Source organism: Taudactylus pleione, unplaced genomic scaffold, assembly GCF_031769625.1.
Source record: "Taudactylus pleione unplaced genomic scaffold, aTauple2 ptg001159l, whole genome shotgun sequence".
Taxonomy (NCBI): Eukaryota; Metazoa; Chordata; class Amphibia; order Anura; family Myobatrachidae; genus Taudactylus; species Taudactylus pleione.
In genome coordinates this window covers 575,278-600,507 of record NW_028285560.1, presented here as the reverse complement: position 1 = coordinate 600,507, position 25,230 = coordinate 575,278, and positions in this window count along the sequence as shown.

Here is a 25,230-nt window from a genome sequence, read left to right as displayed (position 1 = left end):
GGATCGATATCTGCAAGCATTTAAAGCAAATAAAAATCTCCATTGACTTAAAGTGGACCGAAGGAGCCGAGGAATACTTTCTTTGACCTGCTGTTTCTACACCACCTTACTGTCAAAATGGCCTGAAATTTCGTGTGAATGTAGCTATGAACAAGCGCTTTCCAGCCATACTGGTCCAATAATTGTAGACTACATGGATCGATAACTGCAAGCATTTAAAGAAAATAAAAATCTCCATTTACTTAAAGTGGACCGAAGGAGCCGAGGAATACTTTCTTTGACCTGCTGTTTCTACACCACCTTACTGTCAAAATGGCCAGAAATTTCGTGTGAATGTAGCTATGAACAAGCTCTTTCCAGCCATACTGGTCCAATAATTGTAGACCACATGGATCGATATCTGCAAGCATTTAAAGCAAATAAAAATCTCCATTGACTTAAAGTGGACCGAAGGAGCCGAGGAACACTTTCTTTGATCTGCTGTTTCTACACCACCTTACTGTCAAAATGGCCCGAAATTTCGTGTGAATGTAGCTCTGAACAAGCTCTTTCCAGCCATGCTGGTCCAATAATTGTAGACCACATGGATCGATAACTGCAAGCATTTAAAGCAAATAAAAATCTCCATTGACTTAAAGTGGACCGAAGGAGCCTAGGAACCCTTTCTTTGACCTGCTGTTTCTACACCACCTTACTGTCAAAATGGCCTGAAATTTCGTGTGAATGTACCTCTGAACAAGCTCTTTCCAGCCATACTGGTCCAATAATTGTAGACCACATGGATCGATAACTGCAAGCATTTAAAGCAAATAAAAATCTCCATTGACTTAAAGTGGACCGAAGGAGCCTAGGAACCCTTTTTGACCTGCTGTGTCTACACCACCTTACTGTCAAAATGGCCTAAAATTTCGTGTGAATGTACCTCTGAACAAGCTCTTTCCAGCCATACTGGTCCAATAATTGTAGACCACATTGATCGATAACTGCAAGCATTTAAGCAAATAAAAATCTCCAGTGACTTAAAGTGGACCGAAGGAGCCTAGGAACCCTTTCTTTGACCTGCTGTTTCTACACCACCTTACTGTCAAAATGGCCTGACATTTCGTGTGAATGTAGCTATGAACAAGCTCTTTCCAGCCATACTGGTCCAATAATTGTAGACCACATGGATCGATAACTGCAAGCATTTAAAGCAAATAAAAATCTCCATTGACTTAAAGTGGACCGAAGGAGCCTAGGAACCCTTTCTTTGACCTGCTGTTTCTACACCAACTTACTGTCAAAATGGCCCAAAATTTCGTGTGAATGTACCTCTGAACAAGCTCTTTCCAGCCATACTGGTCCAATAATTGTAGACCACATGGATCGATAACTGCAAGCATTTAAAGCAAATAAAAATCTCCATTGACTTAAAGTGGACCGAAGGAGCCGAGGAATACTTTCTTTGACCTGCTGTTTCTACACCACCTTACTGTCAAAATGGCCCGAAATTTCGTGTGAATGTACCTCTGAACAAGCTCTTTCCAGCCAAACTGGTCCAATAATTGTAGACCACATGGATCGATAACTGCAAGCATTTAAAGCAAATAAAAATCTCCATTGACTTAAAGTGGACCGAAGGAGCCTAGGAACCCTTTCTTTGACCTGCTGTTTCTACACCACCTTACTGTCAAAATGGCCCAAAATTTCGTGTGAATGTACCTCTGAACAAGCTCTTTCCAGCCATACTGGTCCAATAATTGTAGAAGACATGGATCGATAACTGCAAGCATTTAAAGCAAATAAAAATCTCCATTGACTTAAAGTGGACCGAAGGAGCCGAGGAATACTTTCTTTGACCTGCTGTTTCTACACCACCTTACTGTCAAAATGGCCCGAAATTTCGTGTGAATGTAGCTATGAACAAGCTCTTTCCAGCCATACTGGTCCAATAATTGTAGACCACATGGATCGATATCTGCAAGCATTTAAAGCAAATAAAAATCTCCATTGACTTAAAGTGGACCGAAGGAGCCGAGGAATACTTTCTTTGACCTGCTGTTTCTACACCACCTTACTGTCAAAATGGCCTGAAATTTCGTGTGAATGTAGCTATGAACAAGCGCTTTCCAGCCATACTGGTCCAATAATTGTAGACTACATGGATCGATAACTGCAAGCATTTAAAGAAAATAAAAATCTCCATTTACTTAAAGTGGACCGAAGGAGCCGAGGAATACTTTCTTTGACCTGCTGTTTCTACACCACCTTACTGTCAAAATGGCCCGAAATTTCGTGTGAATGTAGCTCTGAACAAGCTCTTTCCAGGCATGCTGGTCCAATAATTGTAGACCACATTGATCGATAACTGCAAGCATTTAAAGCAAATAAAAATCTCCATTGACTTAAAGTGGACCGAAGGAGCCGAGGAATACTTTCTTTGACCTGCTGTTTCTACACCACCTTACTGTCAAAATGGCCCGAAATTTCGTGTGAATGTAGCTATGAACAAGCTCTTTCCAGCCATACTGGTCCAATAATTGTAGACCACATGGATCGATATCTGCAAGCATTTAAAGCAAATAAAAATCTCCATTGACTTAAAGTGGACCGAAGGAGCCGAGGAATACTTTCTTTGACCTGCTGTTTCTACACCACCTTACTGTCAAAATGGCCTGAAATTTCGTGTGAATGTAGCTATGAACAAGCGCTTTCCAGCCATACTGGTCCAATAATTGTAGACTACATGGATCGATAACTGCAAGCATTTAAAGCAAATAAAAATCTCCATTGACTTAAAGTGGACCGAAGGAGCCTAGGAACCCTTTCTTTGACCTGCTGTTTCTACACCACCTTACTGTCAAAATGGCCTGAAATTTCGTGTGAATGTACCTCTGAACAAGCTCTTTCCAGCCATACTGGTCCAATAATTGTAGACCACATGGATCGATAACTGCAAGCATTTAAAGCAAATAAAAATCTCCATTGACTTAAAGTGGACCGAAGGAGCCTAGGAACCCTTTCTTTGACCTGCTGTTTCTACACCACCTTACTGTCAAAATGGCTTGAAATTTCGTGTGAATGTACCTCTGAACAAGCTCTTTCCAGGCATGCTGGTCCAATAATTGTAGACCACATTGATCGATAACTGCAAGCATTTAAAGCAAATAAAAATCTCCATTGACTTAAAGTGGACCGAAGGAGCCTAGGAACCCTTTCTTTGACCTGCTGTTTCTACACCACCTTACTGTCAAAATGGCCTGAAATTTCGTGTGAATGTAGCTATGAACAAGCGCTTTCCAGCCATACTGGTCCAATAATTGTAGACTACATGGATCGATAACTGCAAGCATTTAAAGCAAATAAAAATCTCCATTGACTTAAAGTGGACCGAAGGAGCCGAGGAATACTTTCTTTGACCTGCTGTTTCTACACCACCTTACTGTCAAAATGGCCCGAAATTTCGTGTGAATGTAGCTCTGAACAAGCTCTTTCCAGGCATGCTGGTCCAATAATTGTAGACCACATTGATCGATAGCTGCAAGCATTTAAAGCAAATAAAAATCTCCATTGACTTAAAGTGGACCGAAGGAGCCTAGGAACCCTTTCTTTGACCTGCTGTTTCTACACCACCTTACTGTCAAAATGGCCTGAAATTTCGTGTGAATGTAGCTATGAACAAGCGCTTTCCAGCCATACTGGTCCAATAATTGTAGACTACATGGATCGATAACTGCAAGCATTTAAAGCAAATAAAAATCTCCATTGACTTAAAGTGGACCGAAGGAGCCTAGGAACCCTTTCTTTGACCTGCTGTTTCTACACCACCTTACTGTCAAAATGGCCAGAAATTTCGTGTGAATGTAGCTCTGAACAAGCTCTTTCCAGGCATCCTCGTCCAATAATTGTAGATCACATTGATCGATAACTGCAAGCATTTAAGCAAATAAAAATCTCCATTGACTTTAAGTGGACCGAAGGAGCCTAGGAACCCTTTCTTTGACCTGCTGTTTCTACACCACCTTACTGTCAAAATGGCCTGACATTTCGTGTGAATGTAGCTATGAACAAGCTCTTTCCAGCCATACTGGTCCAATAATTGTAGACCACATGGATCGATAACTGCAAGCATTTAAAGCAAATAAAAATCTCCATTGACTTAAAGTGGACCGAAGGAGCCTAGGAACCCTTTCTTTGACCTGCTGTTTCTACACCACCTTACTGTCAAAATGGCCCAAAATTTCGTGTGAATGTACCTCTGAACAAGCTCTTTCCAGCCATACTGGTCCAATAATTGTAGACCACATGGATCGATAACTGCAAGCATTTAAAGCAAATAAAAATCTCCATTGACTTAAAGTGGACCGAAGGAGCCGAGGAATACTTTCTTTGACCTGCTGTTTCTACACCACCTTACTGTCAAAATGGCCCGAAATTTCGTGTGAATGTAGCTATGAACAAGCTCTTTCCAGCCATACTGGTCCAATAATTGTAGACCACATGGATCGATATCTGCAAGCATTTAAAGCAAATAAAAATCTCCATTGACTTAAAGTGGACCGAAGGAGCCGAGGAATACTTTCTTTGACCTGCTGTTTCTACACCACCTTACTGTCAAAATGGCCTGAAATTTCGTGTGAATGTAGCTATGAACAAGCGCTTTCCAGCCATACTGGTCCAATAATTGTAGACTACATGGATCGATAACTGCAAGCATTTAAAGAAAATAAAAATCTCCATTTACTTAAAGTGGACCGAAGGAGCCGAGGAATACTTTCTTTGACCTGCTGTTTCTACACCACCTTACTGTCAAAATGGCCCGAAATTTCGTGTGAATGTAGCTCTGAACAAGCTCTTTCCAGGCATGCTGGTCCAATAATTGTAGACCACATTGATCGATAACTGCAAGCATTTAAAGCAAATAAAAATCTCCATTGACTTAAAGTGGACCGAAGGAGCCTAGGAACCCTTTCTTTGACCTGCTGTTTCTACACCACCTTACTGTCAAAATGGCCTGAAATTTCGTGTGAATGTAGCTATGAACAAGCGCTTTCCAGCCATACTGGTCCAATAATTGTAGACTACATGGATCGATAACTGCAAGCATTTAAAGCAAATAAAAATCTCCATTGACTTAAAGTGGACCGAAGGAGCCTAGGAACCCTTTCTTTGACCTGCTGTTTCTACACCACCTTACTGTCAAAATGGCCAGAAATTTCGTGTGAATGTAGCTCTGAACAAGCTCTTTCCAGGCATCCTGGTCCAATAATTGTAGATCACATTGATCGATAACTGCAAGCATTTAAGCAAATAAAAATCTCCATTGACTTAAAGTGGACCGAAGGAGCCTAGGAACCCTTTCTTTGACCTGCTGTTTCTACACCACCTTACTGTCAAAATGGCCTGACATTTCATGTGAATGTAGCTATGAACAAGCTCTTTCCAGCCATACTGGTCCAATAATTGTAGACCACATGGATCGATAACTGCAAGCATTTAAAGCAAATAAAAATCTCCATTGACTTAAAGTGGACCGAAGGAGCCTAGGAACCCTTTCTTTGACCTGCTGTTTCTACACCACCTTACTGTCAAAATGGCCCAAAATTTCGTGTGAATGTACCTCTGAACAAGCTCTTTCCAGCCATACTGGTCCAATAATTGTAGACCACATGGATCGATAACTGCAAGCATTTAAAGCAAATAAAAATCTCCATTGACTTAAAGTGGACCGAAGGAGCCGAGGAATACTTTCTTTGACCTGCTGTTTCTACACCACCTTACTGTCAAAATGGCCCGAAATTTCGTGTGAATGTAGCTATGAACAAGCTCTTTCCAGTCATACTGGTCCAATAATTGTAGACCACATGGATCGATATCTGCAAGCATTTAAAGCAAATAAAAATCTCCATTGACTTAAAGTGGACCGAAGGAGCCGAGGAATACTTTCTTTGACCTGCTGTTTCTACACCACCTTACTGTCAAAATGGCCTGAAATTTCGTGTGAATGTAGCTATGAACAAGCGCTTTCCAGCCATACTGGTCCAATAATTGTAGACTACATGGATCGATAACTGCAAGCATTTAAAGCAAATAAAAATCTCCATTGACTTAAAGTGGACCGAAGGAGCCGAGGAATACTTTCTTTGACCTGCTGTTTCTACACCACCTTACTGTCAAAATGGCCCGAAATTTCGTGTGAATGTAGCTATGAACAAGCTCTTTCCAGTCATACTGGTCCAATAATTGTAGACCACATGGATCGATAACTGCAAGCATTTAAAGCAAATAAAAATCTCCATTGACTTAAAGTGGACCGAAGGAGCCGAGGAATACTTTCTTTGACCTGCTGTTTCTACACCACCTTACTGTCAAAATGGCCCGAAATTTCGTGTGAATGTAGCTATGAACAAGCGCTTTCCAGCCATACTGGTCCAATAATTGTAGACTACATGGATCGATAACTGCAAGCATTTAAAGCAAATAAAAATCTCCATTGACTTAAAGTGGACCGAAGGAGCCGAGGAATACTTTCTTTGACCTGCTGTTTCTACACCACCTTACTGTCAAAATGGCCCGAAATTTCGTGTGAATGTAGCTCTGAACAAGCTCTTTCCAGGCATGCTGGTCCAATAATTGTAGACCACATTGATCGATAACTGCAAGCATTTAAAGCAAATAAAAATCTCCATTGACTTAATGTGGACCGAAGGAGCCTAGGAACCCTTTCTTTGACCTGCTGTTTCTACACCACCTTACTGTCAAAATGGCCTGAAATTTCGTGTGAATGTAGCTATGAACAAGCTCTTTCCAACCATACTGGTCCAATAATTGTAGACCACATGGATCGATATCTGCAAGCATTTAAAGCAAATAAAAATCTCCATTGACTTAAAGTGGACCGAAGGAGCCGAGGAACACTTTCTTTGACCTGCTGTTTCTACACCACCTTACTGTCAAAATGGCCCGAAATTTCGTGTGAATGTAGCTCTGAACAAGCTCTTTCCAGCCATGCTGGTCCAATAATTGTAGACCACATGGATCGATAACTGCAAGCATTTAAAGCAAATAAAAATCTCCATTGACTTAAAGTGGACCGAAGGAGCCTAGGAACCCTTTCTTTGACCTGCTGTTTCTACACCACCTTGCTGTCAAAATGGCCTGAAATTTCGTGTGAATGTACCTCTGAACAAGCTCTTTCCAGCCATACTGGTCCAATAATTGTAGACCACATGGATCGATAACTGCAAGCATTTAAAGCAAATAAAAATCTCCATTGACTTAAAGTGGACCGAAGGAGCCGAGGAATACTTTCTTTGACCTGCTGTGTCTACACCACCTTACTGTCAAAATGGCCTAAAATTTCGTGCGAATGTACCTCTGAACAAGCTCTTTCCAGCCATACTGGTCCAATAATTGTAGACCACATGGATCGATAACTGCAAGCATTTAAAGCAAATAAAAATCTCCATTGACTTAAAGTGGACCGAAGGAGCCGAGGAATACTTTCTTTGACCTGCTGTTTCTACACCACCTTACTGTCAAAATGGCCCGAAATTTCGTGTGAATGTAGCTCTGAACAAGCTCTTTCCAGGCATGCTGGTCCAATAATTGTAGACCACATTGATCGATAACTGCAAGCATTTAAAGCAAATAAAAATCTCCATTGACTTAAAGTGGACCGAAGGAGCCGAGGAATACTTTCTTTGACCTGCTGTTTCTACACCACCTTACTGTCAAAATGGCCCGAAATTTCGTGTGAATGTATCTCTGAACAAGCTCTTTCCAGGCATGCTGGTCCAATAACTGTAGACTACATGGATCGATAACTGCAAGCATTTAAAGCAAATAAAAATCTCCATTGACTTAAAGTGGACCGAAGGAGCCGAGGAATACTTTCTTTGACCTGCTGTTTCTACACCACCTTACTGTCAAAATGGCCCGAAATTTCGTGTGAATGTAGCTCTGAACAAGCTCTTTCCAGGCATGCTGGTCCAATAATTGTAGACCACATTGATCGATAACTGCAAGCATTTAAAGCAAATAAAAATCTCCATTGACTTAAAGTGGACCGAAGGAGCCTAGGAACCCTTTCTTTGACCTGCTGTTTCTACACCACCTTACTGTCAAAATGGCCTGAAATTTCGTGTGAATGTAGCTCTGAACAAGCGCTTTCCAGCCATACTGGTCCAATAACTGTAGACTACATGGATCGATAACTGCAAGCATTTAAAGCAAATAAAAATCTCCATTGACTTAAAGTGGACCGAAGGAGCCTAGGAACCCTTTCTTTGACCTGCTGTTTCTACACCACCTTGCTGTCAAAATGGCCTGAAATTTCGTGTGAATGTACCTCTGAACAAGCTCTTTCCAGCCATACTGGTCCAATAATTGTAGACCACATGGATCGATAACTGCAAGCATTTAAAGCAAATAAAAATCTCCATTGACTTAAAGTGGACCGAAGGAGCCTAGGAACCCTTTTTGACCTGCTGTGTCTACACCACCTTACTGTCAAAATGGCCTAAAATTTCGTGTGAATGTACCTCTGAACAAGCTCTTTCCAGCCATACTGGTCCAATAATTGTAGACCACATGGATCGATAACTGCAAGCATTTAAAGCAAATAAAAATCTCCATTGACTTAAAGTGGACCGAAGGAGCCGAGGAATACTTTCTTTGACCTGCTGTTTCTACACCACCTTACTGTCAAAATGGCCCGAAATTTCGTGTGAATGTAGCTCTGAACAAGCTCTTTCCAGGCATGCTGGTCCAATAATTGTAGACCACATTGATCGATAACTGCAAGCATTTAAAGCAAATAAAAATCTCCATTGACTTAAAGTGGACCGAAGGAGCCGAGGAATACTTTCTTTGACCTGCTGTTTCTACACCACCTTACTGTCAAAATGGCCCGAAATTTCGTGTGAATGTAGCTCTGAACAAGCTCTTTCCAGGCATGCTGGTCCAATAATTGTAGACCACATTGATCGATAACTGCAAGCATTTAAAGCAAATAAAAATCTCCATTGACTTAAAGTGGACCGAAGGAGCCTAGGAACCCTTTCTTTGACCTGCTGTTTCTACACCACCTTACTGTCAAAATGGCCTGAAATTTCGTGTGAATGTAGCTCTGAACAAGCGCTTTCCAGCCATACTGGTCCAATAACTGTAGACTACATGGATCGATAACTGCAAGCATTTAAAGCAAATAAAAATCTCCATTGACTTAAAGTGGACCGAAGGAGCCGAGGAATACTTTCTTTGACCTGCTGTTTCTACACCACCTTACTGTCAAAATGGCCCGAAATTTCGTGTGAATGTAGCTCTGAACAAGCTCTTTCCAGGCATGCTGGTCCAATAATTGTAGACCACATGGATCGATAACTGCAAGCATTTAAAGCAAATAAAAATCTCCATTGACTTAAAGTGGACCGAAGGAGCCTAGGAACCCTTTCTTTGACCTGCTGTTTCTACACCACCTTACTGTCAAAATGGCCAGAAATTTCGTGTGAATGTAGCTCTGAACAAGCTCTTTCCAGGCATCCTGGTCCAATAATTGTAGATCACATTGATCGATAACTGCAAGCATTTAAGCAAATAAAAATCTCCATTGACTTAAAGTGGACCGAAGGAGCCTAGGAACCCTTTCTTTGACCTGCTGTTTCTACACCACCTTACTGTCAAAATGGCCTGACATTTCATGTGAATGTAGCTATGAACAAGCTCTTTCCAGCCATACTGGTCCAATAATTGTAGACCACATGGATCGATAACTGCAAGCATTTAAAGCAAATAAAAATCTCCATTGACTTAAAGTGGACCGAAGGAGCCTAGGAACCCTTTCTTTGACCTGCTGTTTCTACACCACCTTACTGTCAAAATGGCCCAAAATTTCGTGTGAATGTACCTCTGAACAAGCTCTTTCCAGCCATACTGGTCCAATAATTGTAGACCACATGGATCGATAACTGCAAGCATTTAAAGCAAATAAAAATCTCCATTGACTTAAAGTGGACCGAAGGAGCCGAGGAATACTTTCTTTGACCTGCTGTTTCTACACCACCTTACTGTCAAAATGGCCCGAAATTTCGTGTGAATGTAGCTCTGAACAAGCTCTTTCCAGGCATGCTGGTCCAATAATTGTAGACCACATTGATCGATAACTGCAAGCATTTAAAGCAAATAAAAATCTCCATTGACTTAAAGTGGACCGAAGGAGCCGAGGAATACTTTCTTTGACCTGCTGTTTCTACACCACCTTACTGTCAAAATGGCCCGAAATTTCGTGTGAATGTAGCTCTGAACAAGCTCTTTCCAGGCATGCTGGTCCAATAATTGTAGACCACATTGATCGATAACTGCAAGCATTTAAAGCAAATAAAAATCTCCATTGACTTAAAGTGGACCGAAGGAGCCTAGGAACCCTTTCTTTGACCTGCTGTTTCTACACCACCTTACTGTCAAAATGGCCTGAAATTTCGTGTGAATGTAGCTCTGAACAAGCGCTTTCCAGCCATACTGGTCCAATAACTGTAGACTACATGGATCGATAACTGCAAGCATTTAAAGCAAATAAAAATCTCCATTGACTTAAAGTGGACCGAAGGAGCCGAGGAATACTTTCTTTGACCTGCTGTTTCTACACCACCTTACTGTCAAAATGGCCCGAAATTTCGTGTGAATGTAGCTCTGAACAAGCTCTTTCCAGGCATGCTGGTCCAATAATTGTAGACCACATGGATCGATAACTGCAAGCATTTAAAGCAAATAAAAATCTCCATTGACTTAAAGTGGACCGAAGGAGCCTAGGAACCCTTTCTTTGACCTGCTGTTTCTACACCACCTTACTGTCAAAATGGCCAGAAATTTCGTGTGAATGTAGCTCTGAACAAGCTCTTTCCAGGCATCCTGGTCCAATAATTGTAGATCACATTGATCGATAACTGCAAGCATTTAAGCAAATAAAAATCTCCATTGACTTAAAGTGGACCGAAGGAGCCTAGGAACCCTTTCTTTGACCTGCTGTTTCTACACCACCTTACTGTCAAAATGGCCTGACATTTCATGTGAATGTAGCTATGAACAAGCTCTTTCCAGCCATACTGGTCCAATAATTGTAGACCACATGGATCGATAACTGCAAGCATTTAAAGCAAATAAAAATCTCCATTGACTTAAAGTGGACCGAAGGAGCCTAGGAACCCTTTCTTTGACCTGCTGTTTCTACACCACCTTACTGTCAAAATGGCCCAAAATTTCGTGTGAATGTACCTCTGAACAAGCTCTTTCCAGCCATACTGGTCCAATAATTGTAGACCACATGGATCGATAACTGCAAGCATTTAAAGCAAATAAAAATCTCCATTGACTTAAAGTGGACCGAAGGAGCCGAGGAATACTTTCTTTGACCTGCTGTTTCTACACCACCTTACTGTCAAAATGGCCCGAAATTTCGTGTGAATGTAGCTATGAACAAGCTCTTTCCAGTCATACTGGTCCAATAATTGTAGACCACATGGATCGATATCTGCAAGCATTTAAAGCAAATAAAAATCTCCATTGACTTAAAGTGGACCGAAGGAGCCGAGGAATACTTTCTTTGACCTGCTGTTTCTACACCACCTTACTGTCAAAATGGCCTGAAATTTCGTGTGAATGTAGCTATGAACAAGCGCTTTCCAGCCATACTGGTCCAATAATTGTAGACTACATGGATCGATAACTGCAAGCATTTAAAGCAAATAAAAATCTCCATTGACTTAAAGTGGACCGAAGGAGCCGAGGAATACTTTCTTTGACCTGCTGTTTCTACACCACCTTACTGTCAAAATGGCCCGAAATTTCGTGTGAATGTAGCTATGAACAAGCTCTTTCCAGTCATACTGGTCCAATAATTGTAGACCACATGGATCGATAACTGCAAGCATTTAAAGCAAATAAAAATCTCCATTGACTTAAAGTGGACCGAAGGAGCCGAGGAATACTTTCTTTGACCTGCTGTTTCTACACCACCTTACTGTCAAAATGGCCCGAAATTTCGTGTGAATGTAGCTATGAACAAGCTCTTTCCAGTCATACTGGTCCAATAATTGTAGACCACATGGATCGATATCTGCAAGCATTTAAAGCAAATAAAAATCTCCATTGACTTAAAGTGGACCGAAGGAGCCGAGGAATACTTTCTTTGACCTGCTGTTTCTACACCACCTTACTGTCAAAATGGCCTGAAATTTCGTGTGAATGTAGCTATGAACAAGCGCTTTCCAGCCATACTGGTCCAATAATTGTAGACTACATGGATCGATAACTGCAAGCATTTAAAGCAAATAAAAATCTCCATTGACTTAAAGTGGACCGAAGGAGCCGAGGAATACTTTCTTTGACCTGCTGTTTCTACACCACCTTACTGTCAAAATGGCCCGAAATTTCGTGTGAATGTAGCTCTGAACAAGCTCTTTCCAGGCATGCTGGTCCAATAATTGTAGACCACATTGATCGATAACTGCAAGCATTTAAAGCAAATAAAAATCTCCATTGACTTAATGTGGACCGAAGGAGCCTAGGAACCCTTTCTTTGACCTGCTGTTTCTACACCACCTTACTGTCAAAATGGCCTGAAATTTCGTGTGAATGTAGCTATGAACAAGCTCTTTCCAACCATACTGGTCCAATAATTGTAGACCACATGGATCGATATCTGCAAGCATTTAAAGCAAATAAAAATCTCCATTGACTTAAAGTGGACCGAAGGAGCCGAGGAACACTTTCTTTGACCTGCTGTTTCTACACCACCTTACTGTCAAAATGGCCCGAAATTTCGTGTGAATGTAGCTCTGAACAAGCTCTTTCCAGCCATGCTGGTCCAATAATTGTAGACCACATGGATCGATAACTGCAAGCATTTAAAGCAAATAAAAATCTCCATTGACTTAAAGTGGACCGAAGGAGCCTAGGAACCCTTTCTTTGACCTGCTGTTTCTACACCACCTTGCTGTCAAAATGGCCTGAAATTTCGTGTGAATGTACCTCTGAACAAGCTCTTTCCAGCCATACTGGTCCAATAATTGTAGACCACATGGATCGATAACTGCAAGCATTTAAAGCAAATAAAAATCTCCATTGACTTAAAGTGGACCGAAGGAGCCTAGGAACCCTTTTTGACCTGCTGTGTCTACACCACCTTACTGTCAAAATGGCCTAAAATTTCGTGTGAATGTACCTCTGAACAAGCTCTTTCCAGCCATACTGGTCCAATAATTGTAGACCACATGGATCGATAACTGCAAGCATTTAAAGCAAATAAAAATCTCCATTGACTTAAAGTGGACCGAAGGAGCCGAGGAATACTTTCTTTGACCTGCTGTTTCTACACCACCTTACTGTCAAAATGGCCCGAAATTTCGTGTGAATGTAGCTCTGAACAAGCTCTTTCCAGGCATGCTGGTCCAATAATTGTAGACCACATTGATCGATAACTGCAAGCATTTAAAGCAAATAAAAATCTCCATTGACTTAAAGTGGACCGAAGAAGCCGAGGAATACTTTCTTTGACCTGCTGTTTCTACACCACCTTACTGTCAAAATGGCCCGAAATTTCGTGTGAATGTAGCTCTGAACAAGCTCTTTCCAGGCATGCTGGTCCAATAACTGTAGACTACATGGATCGATAACTGCAAGCATTTAAAGCAAATAAAAATCTCCATTGACTTAAAGTGGACCGAAGGAGCCGAGGAATACTTTCTTTGACCTGCTGTTTCTACACCACCTTACTGTCAAAATGGCCCGAAATTTCGTGTGAATGTAGCTCTGAACAAGCTCTTTCCAGGCATGCTGGTCCAATAATTGTAGACTACATTGATCGATAACTGCAAGCATTTAAAGCAAATAAAAATCTCCATTGACTTAAAGTGGACCGAAGGAGCCTAGGAACCCTTTCTTTGACCTGCTGTTTCTACACCACCTTACTGTCAAAATGGCCTGAAATTTCGTGTGAATGTAGCTCTGAACAAGCGCTTTCCAGCCATACTGGTCCAATAACTGTAGACTACATGGATCGATAACTGCAAGCATTTAAAGCAAATAAAAATCTCCATTGACTTAAAGTGGACCGAAGGAGCCGAGGAATACTTTCTTTGACCTGCTGTTTCTACACCACCTTACTGTCAAAATGGCCCAAAATTTCGTGTGAATGTAGCTCTGAACAAGCTCTTTCCAGGCATGCTGGTCCAATAATTGTAGACCACATTGATCGATAACTGCAAGCATTTAAAGCAAATAAAAATCTCCATTGACTTAAAGTGGACCGAAGGAGCCGAGGAATACTTTCTTTGACCTGCTGTTTCTACACCACCTTACTGTCAAAATGGCCCGAAATTTCGTGTGAATGTAGCTCTGAACAAGCTCTTTCCAGGCATGCTGGTCCAATAATTGTAGACCACATTGATCGATAACTGCAAGCATTTAAAGCAAATAAAAATCTCCATTGACTTAAAGTGGACCGAAGGAGCCTAGGAACCCTTTCTTTGACCTGCTGTTTCTACACCACCTTACTGTCAAAATGGCCTGAAATTTCGTGTGAATGTAGCTCTGAACAAGCGCTTTCCAGCCATACTGGTCCAATAACTGTAGACTACATGGATCGATAACTGCAAGCATTTAAAGCAAATAAAAATCTCCATTGACTTAAAGTGGACCGAAGGAGCCGAGGAATACTTTCTTTGACCTGCTGTTTCTACACCACCTTACTGTCAAAATGGCCTAAAATTTCGTGTGAATGTACCTCTGAACAAGCTCTTTCCAGCCATACTGGTCCAATAATTGTAGACCACATGGATCGATAACTGCAAGCATTTAAAGCAAATAAAAATCTCCATTGACTTAAAGTGGACCGAAGGAGCCGAGGAATACTTTCTTTGACCTGCTGTTTCTACACCACCTTACTGTCAAAATGGCCCGAAATTTCGTGTGAATGTAGCTCTGAACAAGCTCTTTCCAGGCATGCTGGTCCAATAATTGTAGACCACATTGATCGATAACTGCAAGCATTTAAAGCAAATAAAAATCTCCATTGACTTAAAGTGGACCGAAGGAGCCGAGGAATACTTTCTTTGACCTGCTGTTTCTACACCACCTTACTGTCAAAATGGCCCGAAATTTCGTGTGAATGTAGCTCTGAACAAGCTCTTTCCAGGCATGCTGGTCCAATAACTGTAGACTACATGGATCGATAACTGCAAGCATTTAAAGCAAATAAAAATCTCCATTGACTTAAAGTGGACCGAAGGAGCCGAGGAATACTTTCTTTGACCTGCTGTTTCTACACCACCTTACTGTCAAAATGGCCCGAAATTTCGTGTGAATGTAGCTCTGAACAAGCTCTTTCCAGGCATGCTGGTCCAATAATTGTAGACCACATTGATCGATAACTGCAAGCATTTAAAGCAAATAAAAATCTCCATTGACTTAAAGTGGACCGAAGGAGCCTAGGAACCCTTTCTTTGACCTGCTGTTTCTACACCACCTTACTGTCAAAATGGCCTGAAATTTCGTGTGAATGTAGCTCTGAACAAGCGCTTTCCAGCCATACTGGTCCAATAACTGTAGACTACATGGATCGATAACTGCAAGCATTTAAAGCAAATAAAAATCTCCATTGACTTAAAGTGGACCGAAGGAGCCTAGGAACCCTTTCTTTGACCTGCTGTTTCTACACCACCTTGCTGTCAAAATGGCCTGAAATTTCGTGTGAATGTACCTCTGAACAAGCTCTTTCCAGCCATACTGGTCCAATAATTGTAGACCACATGGATCGATAACTGCAAGCATTTAAAGCAAATAAAAATCTCCATTGACTTAAAGTGGACCGAAGGAGCCTAGGAACCCTTTTTGACCTGCTGTGTCTACACCACCTTACTGTCAAAATGGCCTAAAATTTCGTGTGAATGTACCTCTGAACAAGCTCTTTCCAGCCATACTGGTCCAATAATTGTAGACCACATGGATCGATAACTGCAAGCATTTAAAGCAAATAAAAATCTCCATTGACTTAAAGTGGACCGAAGGAGCCTAGGAACCCTTTCTTTGACCTGCTGTTTCTACACCACCTTACTGTCAAAATGGCCTGAAATTTCGTGTGAATGTAGCTCTGAACAAGCGCTTTCCAGCCATACTGGTCCAATAACTGTAGACTACATGGATCGATAACTGCAAGCATTTAAAGCAAATAAAAATCTCCATTGACTTAAAGTGGACCGAAGGAGCCGAGGAATACTTTCTTTGACCTGCTGTTTCTACACCACCTTACTGTCAAAATGGCCCGAAATTTCGTGTGAATGTAGCTCTGAACAAGCTCTTTCCAGGCATGCTGGTCCAATAATTGTAGACCACATTGATCGATAACTGCAAGCATTTAAAGCAAATAAAAATCTCCATTGACTTAAAGTGGACCGAAGGAGCCGAGGAATACTTTCTTTGACCTGCTGTTTCTACACCACCTTACTGTCAAAATGGCCCGAAATTTCGTGTGAATGTAGCTCTGAACAAGCTCTTTCCAGGCATGCTGGTCCAATAATTGTAGACCACATTGATCGATAACTGCAAGCATTTAAAGCAAATAAAAATCTCCATTGACTTAAAGTGGACCGAAGGAGCCTAGGAACCCTTTCTTTGACCTGCTGTTTCTACACCACCTTACTGTCAAAATGGCCTGAAATTTCGTGTGAATGTAGCTCTGAACAAGCGCTTTCCAGCCATACTGGTCCAATAACTGTAGACTACATGGATCGATAACTGCAAGCATTTAAAGCAAATAAAAATCTCCATTGACTTAAAGTGGACCGAAGGAGCCGAGGAATACTTTCTTTGACCTGCTGTTTCTACACCACCTTACTGTCAAAATGGCCCGAAATTTCGTGTGAATGTAGCTCTGAACAAGCTCTTTCCAGGCATGCTGGTCCAATAATTGTAGACCACATTGATCGATAACTGCAAGCATTTAAAGCAAATAAAAATCTCCATTGACTTAAAGTGGACCGAAGGTGCCTAGGAACCCTTTCTTTGACCTGCTGTTTCTACACCACCTTACTGTCAAAATGGCCTGAAATTTCGTGTGAATGTAGCTATGAACAAGCGCTTTCCAGCCATACTGGTCCAATAATTGTAGACCACATGGATCGATAACTGCAAGCATTTAAAGCAAATAAAAATCTCCATTGACTTAAAGTGGACCGAAGGAGCCTAGGAACCCTTTCTTTGACCTGCTGTTTCTACACCACCTTACTGTCAAAATGGCCTGAAATTTCGTGTGAATGTAGCTCTGAACAAGCGCTTTCCAGCCATACTGGTCCAATAACTGTAGACTACATGGATCGATAACTGCAAGCATTTAAAGCAAATAAAAATCTCCATTGACTTAAAGTGGACCGAAGGAGCCGAGGAATACTTTCTTTGACCTGCTGTTTCTACACCACCTTACTGTCAAAATGGCCCGAAATTTCGTGTGAATGTAGCTCTGAACAAGCTCTTTCCAGGCATGCTGGTCCAATAATTGTAGACCACATTGATCGATAACTGCAAGCATTTAAAGCAAATAAAAATCTCCATTGACTTAAAGTGGACCGAAGGAGCCTAGGAACCCTTTCTTTGACCTGCTGTTTCTACACCACCTTACTGTCAAAATGGCCTGAAATTTCGTGTGAATGTAGCTATGAACAAGCGCTTTCCAGCCATACTGGTCCAATAATTGTAGACCACATGGATCGATAACTGCAAGCATTTAAAGCAAATAAAAATCTCCATTGACTTAAAGTGGACCGAAGGAGCCTAGGAACCCTTTCTTTGACCTGCTGTTTCTACACCACCTTACTGTCAAAATGGCTTGAAATTTCGTGTGAATGTACCTCTGAACAAGCTCTTTCCAGGCATGCTGGTCCAATAATTGTAGACCACATTGATCGATAACTGCAAGCATTTAAAGCAAATAAAAATCTCCATTGACTTAAAGTGGACCGAAGGAGCCTAGGAACCCTTTCTTTGACCTGCTGTTTCTACACCACCTTACTGTCAAAATGGCCTGAAATTTCGTGTGAATGTAGCTATGAACAAGCGCTTTCCAGCCATACTGGTCCAATAATTGTAGACTACATGGATCGATAACTGCAAGCATTTAAAGCAAATAAAAATCTCCATTGACTTAAAGTGGACCGAAGGAGCCGAGGAATACTTTATTTGACCTGCTGTTTCTACACCACCTTACTGTCAAAATGGCCCGAAATTTCGTGTGAATGTAGCTCTGAACAAGCTCTTTCCAGGCATGCTGGTCCAATAATTGTAGACCACATTGATCGATAACTGCAAGCATTTAAAGCAAATAAAAATCTCCATTGACTTAAAGTGGACCGAAGGAGCCTAGGAACCCTTTCTTTGACCTGCTGTTTCTACACCACCTTACTGTCAAAATGGCCTGAAATTTCGTGTGAATGTAGCTCTGAACAAGCGCTTTCCAGCCATACTGGTCCAATAACTGTAGACTACATGGATCGATAACTGCAAGCATTTAAAGCAAATAAAAATCTCCATTGACTTAAAGTGGACCGAAGGAGCCGAGGAATACTTTCTTTGACCTGCTGTTTCTACACCACCTTACTGTCAAAATGGCCCGAAATTTCGTGTGAATGTAGCTCTGAACAAGCTCTTTCCAGGCATGCTGGTCCAATAATTGTAGACCACATTGATCGATAACTGCAAGCATTTAAAGCAAATAAAAATCTCCATTGACTTAAAGTGGACCGAAGGAGCCTAGGAACCCTTTCTTTGACCTGCTGTTTCTACACCACCTTACTGTCAAAATGGCCTGAAATTTCGTGTGAATGTAGCTATGAACAAGCGCTTTCCAGCCATACTGGTCCAATAATTGTAGACCACATGGATCGATAAATGCAAGCATTTAAAGCAAATAAAAATCTCCATTGACTTAAAGTGGACCGAAGGAGCCTAGGAACCCTTTCTTTGACCTGCTGTTTCTACACCACCTTACTGTCAAAATGGCCAGAAATTTCGTGTGAATGCAGCTCTGAACAAGCGCTTTCCAGGCATCCTGGTCCAATAATTGTAGACCACATTGATCGATAACTGCAAGCATTTAAGCAAATAAAAATCTCCATTGACTTAAAGTGGACCGAAGGAGCCTAGGAACCCTTTCTTTGACCTGCTGTTTCTACACCACCTTACTGTCAAAATGGCCTGACATTTCGTGTGAATGTAGCTATGAACAAGCTCTTTCCAGCCATACTGGTCCAATAATTGTAGACCACATGGATCGATAACTGCAAGCATTTAAAGCAAATAAAAATCTCCATTGACTTAAAGTGGACCGAAGGAGCCTAGGAACCCTTTCTTTGACCTGCTGTTTCTACACCACCTTACTGTCAAAATGGCCTGAAATTTCGTGTGAATGTAGCTATGAACAAGCTCTTTCCAGCCATACTGGTCCAATAATTGTAGACCACATGGATCGATAACTGCAAGCATTTAAAGCAAATAAAAATCTCCATTGACTTAAAGTGGACCGAAGGAGCCGAGGAATACTTTCTTTGACCTGCTGTTTCTACACCACCTTACTGTCAAAATGGCCCGAAATTTCGTGTGAATGTAGCTATGAACAAGCTCTTTCCAGCCATACTGGTCCAATAATTGTAGACCACATGCATCGATATCTGCAAGCATTTAAAGCAAATAAAAATCTCCATTGACTTAAAGTGGACCGAAGGAGCCGAGGAATACTTTCTTTGACCTGCTGTTTCTACACCACCTTACTGTCAAAATGGCCTGAAATTTCGTGTGAATGTAGCTATGAACAAGCGCTTTCCAGCCATACTGGTCCAATAATTGTAGACTACATGGATCGATAACTGCAAGCATTTAAAGCAAATAAAAATCTCCATTGACTTAAAGTGGACCGAAGGAGCCTAGGAACCCTTTCTTTGACCTGCTGTTTCTACACCACCTTACTGTCAAAATGGCCTGAAATTTCGTGTGAATGTAGCTCTGAACAAGCTCTTTCCAGGCATGCTGGTCCAATAATTGTAGACCACATTGATCGATAACTGCAAGCATTTAAAGCAAATAAAAATCTCCATTGACTTAAAGTGGACCGAAGGAGCCTAGGAACCCTTTCTTTGACCTGCTGTTTCTACACCACCTTACTGTCAAAATGGCCTGAAATTTCGTGTGAATGTAGCTATGAACAAGCGCTTTCCAGCCATACTGGTCCAATAATTGTAGACCACATGGATCGATAACTGCAAGCATTTAAAGCAAATAAAAATCTCCATTGACTTAAAGTGGACCGAAGGAGCCTAGGAACCCTTTCTTTGACCTGCTGTTTCTACACCACCTTACTGTCAAAATGGCCTGAAATTTCGTGTGAATGTAGCTATGAACAAGCTCTTTCCAGCCATACTGGTACAATAATTGTAGACCACATGGATCGATAACTGCAAGCATTTAAAGCAAATAAAAATCTCCATTGACTTAAAGTGGACCGAAGGAGCCGAGGAATACTTTCTTTGACCTGCTGTTTCTACACCACCTTACTGTCAAAATGGCCCGAAATTTCGTGTGAATGTAGCTATGAACAAGCTCTTTCCAGCCATACTGGTCCAATAATTGTAGACCACATGGATCGATATCTGCAAGCATTTAAAGCAAATAAAAATCTCCATTGACTTAAAGTGGACCGAAGGAGCCGAGGAATACTTTCTTTGACCTGCTGTTTCTACACCACCTTACTGTCAAAATGGCCTGAAATTTCGTGTGAATGTAGCTATGAACAAGCGCTTTCCAGCCATACTGGTCCAATAATTGTAGACTACATGGATCGATAACTGCAAGCATTTAAAGCAAATAAAAATCTCCATTGACTTAAAGTGGACCGAAGGAGCCTAGGAACCCTTTCTTTGACCTGCTGTTTCTACACCACCTTACTGTCAAAATGGCCTGAAATTTCGTGTGAATGTAGCTATGAACAAGCGCTTTCCAGCCATACTGGTCCAATAATTGTAGACTACATGGATCGATAACTGCAAGCATTTAAAGCAAATAAAAATCTCCATTGACTTAAAGTGGACCGAAGGAGCCGAGGAATACTTTCTTTGACCTGCTGTTTCTACACCACCTTACTGTCAAAATGGCCCGAAATTTCGTGTGAATGTAGCTCTGAACAAGCTCTTTCCAGGCATGCTGGTCCAATAATTGTAGACCACATTGATCGATAACTGCAAGCATTTAAAGCAAATAAAAATCTCCATTGACTTAAAGTGGACCGAAGGAGCCTAGGAACCCTTTCTTTGACCTGCTGTTTCTACACCACCTTACTGTCAAAATGGCCTGAAATTTCGTGTGAATGTAGCTCTGAACAAGCGCTTTCCAGCCATACTGGTCCAATAACTGTAGACTACATGGATCGATAACTGCAAGCATTTAAAGCAAATAAAAATCTCCATTGACTTAAAGTGGACCGAAGGAGCCGAGGAATACTTTCTTTGACCTGCTGTTTCTACACCACCTTACTGTCAAAATGGCCCGAAATTTCGTGTGAATGTAGCTCTGAACAAGCTCTTTCCAGGCATGCTGGTCCAATAATTGTAGACCACATTGATCGATAACTGCAAGCATTTAAAGCAAATAAAAATCTCCATTGACTTAAAGTGGACCGAAGGAGCCTAGGAACCCTTTCTTTGACCTGCTGTTTCTACACCACCTTACTGTCAAAATGGCCTGAAATTTCGTGTGAATGTAGCTATGAACAAGCGCTTTCCAGCCATACTGGTCCAATAATTGTAGACCACATGGATCGATAACTGCAAGCATTTAAAGCAAATAAAAATCTCCATTGACTTAAAGTGGACCGAAGGAGCCTAGGAACCCTTTCTTTGACCTGCTGTTTCTACACCACCTTACTGTCAAAATGGCCAGAAATTTCGTGTGAATGCAGCTCTGAACAAGCTCTTTCCAGGCATCCTGGTCCAATAATTGTAGACCACATTGATCGATAACTGCAAGCATTTAAGCAAATAAAAATCTCCATTGACTTAAAGTGGACCGAAGGAGCCTAGGAACCCTTTCTTTGACCTGCTGTTTCTACACCACCTTACTGTCAAAATGGCCTGACATTTCGTGTGAATGTAGCTATGAACAAGCTCTTTCCAGCCATACTGGTCCAATAATTGTAGACCACATGGATCGATAACTGCAAGCATTTAAAGCAAATAAAAATCTCCATTGACTTAAAGTGGACCGAAGGAGCCTAGGAACCCTTTCTTTGACCTGCTGTTTCTACACCACCTTACTGTCAAAATGGCCTGAAATTTCGTGTGAATGTAGCTATGAACAAGCTCTTTCCAGCCATACTGGTCCAATAATTGTAGACCACATGGATCGATAACTGCAAGCATTTAAAGCAAATAAAAATCTCCATTGACTTAAAGTGGACCGAAGGAGCCGAGGAATACTTTCTTTGACCTGCTGTTTCTACACCACCTTACTGTCAAAATGGCCCGAAATTTCGTGTGAAAGTAGCTATGAACAAGCTCTTTCCAGCCATACTGGTCCAATAATTGTAGACCACATGCATCGATATCTGCAAGCATTTAAAGCAAATAAAAATCTCCATTGACTTAAAGTGGACCGAAGGAGCCGAGGAATACTTTCTTTGACCTGCTGTTTCTACACCACCTTACTGTCAAAATGGCCTGAAATTTCGTGTGAATGTAGCTATGAACAAGCGCTTTCCAGCCATACTGGTCCAATAATTGTAGACTACATGGATCGATAACTGCAAGCATTTAAAGCAAATAAAAATCTCCATTGACTTAAAGTGGACCGAAGGAGCCTAGGAACCCTTTCTTTGACCTGCTGTTTCTACACCACCTTACTGTCAAAATGGCCTGAAATTTCGTGTGAATGTAGCTCTGAACAAGCTCTTTCCAGGCATGCTGGTCCAATAATTGTAGACCACATTGATCGATAACTGCAAGCATTTAAAGCAAATAAAAATCTCCATTGACTTAAAGTGGACCGAAGGAGCCTAGGAACCCTTTCTTTGACCTGCTGTTTCTACACCACCTTACTGTCAAAATGGCCTGAAATTTCGTGTGAATGTAGCTATGAACAAGCGCTTTCCAGCCATACTGGTCCAATAATTGTAGACCACATGGATCGATAACTGCAAGCATTTAAAGCAAATAAAAATCTCCATTGACTTAAAGTGGACCGAAGGAGCCTAGGAACCCTTTCTTTGACCTGCTGTTTCTACACCACCTTACTGTCAAAATGGCCTGAAATTTCGTGTGAATGTAGCTATGAACAAGCTCTTTCCAGCCATACTGGTCCAATAATTGTAGACCACATGGATCGATAACTGCAAGCATTTAAAGCAAATAAAAATCTCCATTGACTTAAAGTGGACCGAAGGAGCCGAGGAATACTTTCTTTGACCTGCTGTTTCTACACCACCTTACTGTCAAAATGGCCTGAAATTTCGTGTGAATGTAGCTATGAACAAGCGCTTTCCAGCCATACTGGTCCAATAATTGTAGACTACATGGATCGATAACTGCAAGCATTTAAAGCAAATAAAAATCTCCATTGACTTAAAGTGGACCGAAGGAGCCTAGGAACCCTTTCTTTGACCTGCTGTTTCTACACCACCTTACTGTCAAAATGGCCTGAAATTTCGTGTGAATGTACCTCTGAACAAGCTCTTTCCAGCCATACTGGTCCAATAATTGTAGACCACATGGATCGATAACTGCAAGCATTTAAAGCAAATAAAAATCTCCATTGACTTAAAGTGGACCGAAGGAGCCTAGGAACCCTTTCTTTGACCTGCTGTTTCTACACCACCTTACTGTCAAAATGGCTTGAAATTTCGTGTGAATGTACCTCTGAACAAGCTCTTTCCAGGCATGCTGGTCCAATAATTGTAGACCACATTGATCGATAACTGCAAGCATTTAAAGCAAATAAAAATCTCCATTGACTTAAAGTGGACCGAAGGAGCCTAGGAACCCTTTCTTTGACCTGCTGTTTCTACACCACCTTACTGTCAAAATGGCCTGAAATTTCGTGTGAATGTAGCTATGAACAAGCGCTTTCCAGCCATACTGGTCCAATAATTGTAGACTACATGGATCGATAACTGCAAGCATTTAAAGCAAATAAAAATCTCCATTGACTTAAAGTGGACCGAAGGAGCCGAGGAATACTTTCTTTGACCTGCTGTTTCTACACCACCTTACTGTCAAAATGGCCCGAAATTTCGTGTGAATGTAGCTCTGAACAAGCTCTTTCCAGGCATGCTGGTCCAATAATTGTAGACCACATTGATCGATAACTGCAAGCATTTAAAGCAAATAAAAATCTCCATTGACTTAAAGTGGACCGAAGGAGCCTAGGAACCCTTTCTTTGACCTGCTGTTTCTACACCACCTTACTGTCAAAATGGCCTGACATTTCGTGTGAATGTAGCTATGAACAAGCGCTTTCCAGCCATACTGGTCCAATAATTGTAGACTACATGGATCGATAACTGCAAGCATTTAAAGCAAATAAAAATCTCCATTGACTTAAAGTGGACCGAAGGAGCCGAGGAATACTTTCTTTGACCTGCTGTTTCTACACCACCTTACTGTCAAAATGGCCCGAAATTTCGTGTGAATGTAGCTATGAACAAGCTCTTTCCAGCCATACTGGTCCAATAATTGTAGACCACATGGATCGATATCTGCAAGCATTTAAAGCAAATAAAAATCTCCATTGACTTAAAGTGGACCGAAGGAGCCGAGGAATACTTTCTTTGACCTGCTGTTTCTACACCACCTTACTGTCAAAATGGCCTGAAATTTCGTGTGAATGTAGCTCTGAACAAGCTCTTTCCAGGCATGCTGGTCCAATAATTGTAGACCACATTGATCGATAACTGCAAGCATTTAAAGCAAATAAAAATCTCCATTGACTTAAAGTGGACCGAAGGAGCCTAGGAACCCTTTCTTTGACCTGCTGTTTCTACACCACCTTACTGTCAAAATGGCCTGAAATTTCGTGTGAATGTAGCTCTGAACAAGCGCTTTCCAGCCATACTGGTCCAATAACTGTAGACTACATGGATCGATAACTGCAAGCATTTAAAGCAAATAAAAATCTCCATTGACTTAAAGTGGACCGAAGGAGCCGAGGAATACTTTCTTTGACCTG